This window comes from Piliocolobus tephrosceles, chromosome 21 (genome assembly GCF_002776525.5).
Source record: "Piliocolobus tephrosceles isolate RC106 chromosome 21, ASM277652v3, whole genome shotgun sequence".
Lineage (NCBI taxonomy): Eukaryota > Metazoa > Chordata > Mammalia > Primates > Cercopithecidae > Piliocolobus > Piliocolobus tephrosceles.
In genome coordinates, this window is record NC_045454.1 from 20,053,668 (window position 1) to 20,056,485 (window position 2,818).

At 47.9% G+C, this 2,818-nt stretch overlaps 1 pseudogene across 1 annotated transcript; it reads right to left on the reverse strand.

Moving 5' to 3' along the window:
* Positions 1-1,702: 1,702 nt before the first annotated feature.
* Positions 1,703-2,269, reverse strand: LOC111554111 (annotated as a pseudogene). Its single transcript, XR_002735147.3, has one exon. The product of XR_002735147.3 is annotated as a 40S ribosomal protein S18 pseudogene (transcript).
* Positions 2,270-2,818: the final 549 nt, after the last annotated feature.

Here is a 2,818-nt window from a genome sequence, read left to right on the forward strand (position 1 = left end):
TAAATAAAGAGAATTAATCTGGTGGCTTCACTCGACTTAGGTGCAGTTTTAAGGGGCCTGACCCAGGCTTGGGGACCCATGTTTCTTGCTGGGCTTTGTTGGCTTTTTTAATGCGAGAGTGATGAATCTAAGCAGAAATCCCATCCACTTTCAGAGCTGTTAGCGTGGTGAGGGTGATAGTATGAGGTCCTTTCCAGGCAGGAGTGAGTCCTTCTTTCTGCAGCCTTTTAACATACACCAGGTCACCCGGCTGGAAAGAGTGGCAGGGCCCCGTCTGGTCAGGAACTGGATTGGGGTGTGCTCCCCGGACAAGTAGCTGGATGATGTCCTGTACCTGTTGGAGAGACTGCAGGTAGTGTAACAAATTAGCTTGTGAGATTTCTGCTAAATGGGTATCTCTTAGCTTAGGCAAGATAAGTGGAGCCCTTCCATACGTGATTTCAAAAGGTGAAAACCCAGCCCGGTAAGTGGTGCATCTTACTCTAAGAAGGGCTAAAGGAAGGAGCTTTACCCAATCCTCACCAGTCTCTAGGATTAATTTTGTAAGAGCACTTTTTAGGGTGCGGTTCTTGCGTTTTACCTGTCCAGAGCTCTGAGGTCGATAGGCGCAATGGAGTTTCCATTGAATGTTTAATGCCTTGCTGACCGACTGAGGTATGGACGAGGTGAAGGCTGGTCCATTATCAGACCCTATGGCAACAGGCAACCTGTGTCGAGGGATGATTTCATTTAGTAAAAGCTTAACTACCATGGTGGCAATTTCGTTTCTGGTGGCAAATGCCTCAGTCCATCCGGAAAAGGTGTCTACTAGCACCAGGAGGTATTTGTACCCTGGTTTTTCTTCTGCAAAGTCAATTTCCCACTTTTCTCCTGGTGAGCCTCCCCGGAGGTGGTGGCCTGAGCTGGGCTTGGGACCTTGTTTGGCGCTTACCTGAGCACAAGCCGTACACAGGAGAGCTGCTTGGTTAGTTAATTCCTGAAGGTGAGGGATCTTGAAATGGCTCCTTAGAAGCTGGGCCAGTTTTACTCCACCCAAATGGGTGGTAGAATGCAGATGATTGATTAAAGTTTCCTGAGGGCTCAGGGCATGAAAATTCTGGAATCAGGAAGAATCCACCAACCTTCTTGATTTTTACTGGCTTGAAGATCCGAATCTTGTTTTTTTTCTTCTGGGGAGTATTCTGGGTGGTCTGGTAAGTCAGACTGCAGAAAGGACACAGCGGGCAGTAGGGTCAAAGGCGAGACTGGGAGCCGAGCTGCCTCTCGAGCTGCAGAGTCGGCTCTTTGGTTACTACGGGCAACGGCCATGTCTTCTCATTGATGTCCTTTGCAGTGAATTACAGCCACCTGCTGAGGAAGCCAAACAGACATGCACCACGACGCCCGGCCAATTTTTGTATTTTTAGTAGAGATGGGGTTTCACCATATTAGCCAGGCTGGTCTCGAACTCCTGACTTCAAGCGATCCGCCTGCCTCAGCCTCCCAAAGTGCTAGGATTACAGGCATAAGCCACTGCACCTGGCTGGGGCTATTGACTTTGAAGATAATTTAGGGGGTGAGGAAAATGTTCTATGTATTGTTTTAGGTGGTAGTTTCATGGGCCTATGTAATTGTCAAGACTCATCAAAGTGAACACTTATTTGTGTTATTATATGTAAATTATACCTTCACTTTTAAAAGAAAAAGCATACTGTTGAGAGTATTTTTTTTTTTTTTGGTATATAAACTATTTATTAACAGACAAGGCCTACAGACTTATTTCTTCTTGGACACACCCACGGTGCGGCCACGGCGGCCAGTGGTCTTGGTGTGCTGGCCTCGGACACGAAGGCCCCAGAAGTGGCGCAGCCCTCTATGGGCCCGAATCTTCTTCAGTCGCTCCAGGTCTTCACGGAGCTTGTTGTCCAGACCATTGGCTAGGACCTGGCTATATTTTCCATCCTTTACATCCTTCTGTCTGTTCAAGAACCAGTCTGGGATCTTGTACTGGCGTGGATTCTGCATAATGGTGATCACACGTTCCACCTCATCCTCAGTGAGTTCTCCCGCCCTCTTGGTGAGGTCAATGTCTGCTTTCCTCAACACCACATGAGCGTGTCTTCGGCCCACACCCTTAATGGCAGTGATGGCAAAGGCTATTTTCCGCCGCCCATCGATGTTGGTGTTGAGTACTCGCAAAATATGCTGGAACTTTTCAGGGATCGCTAGAGACATGGCGGCAGCACAAGCGGCGGCGTGTAAGCCTCCTGTGGAAGAGCCTGTTGAGAGTATTGAGTAGTGATGTGGGCCAGGGAACAGAGAGGGAGTAGAAAAGAAGTAACAGAACTTTATCATAGTCTGCAGAAAGATAGGACCCTGCCAAGGTCATCATCAGCATTTATGGCCTATGACAGGGCGATTCCTCTAGGCAGAGGAATTCAAGAAAGGAGCCTCTAGGCAGACTTAGCTCCAAGGCTCTGGGCTAACCCAACCTGCACTGACCATCAGTGCTCACTTGTTCCAGTGAGCTTATGCCTGTAGGTCCAAGCCTTGAACTAAATGTGATAGCCCTGGACACTGTCATCATTTAAAAGGATACAGGCCCCAAATTTGGCCTAAAAGGAGGCACAGAGCTTCCTTGCTCTGGAGCAGAAAGGACCTTACCTGGGCCTGAGTGTTGTTTGTTTGTTGTGGGGGAAAGAAAGAGAGATCAGACTGTTACTGTGTTTATGTAGAAAAAGGAAGACATAAGAACCTTCATTTTGATCTGTACTAAGAAAAATTCTTCTGCCTTGAGATGCTGTTAATCTGTGACCCGAGCCCCAACCCTGTGCTTGTA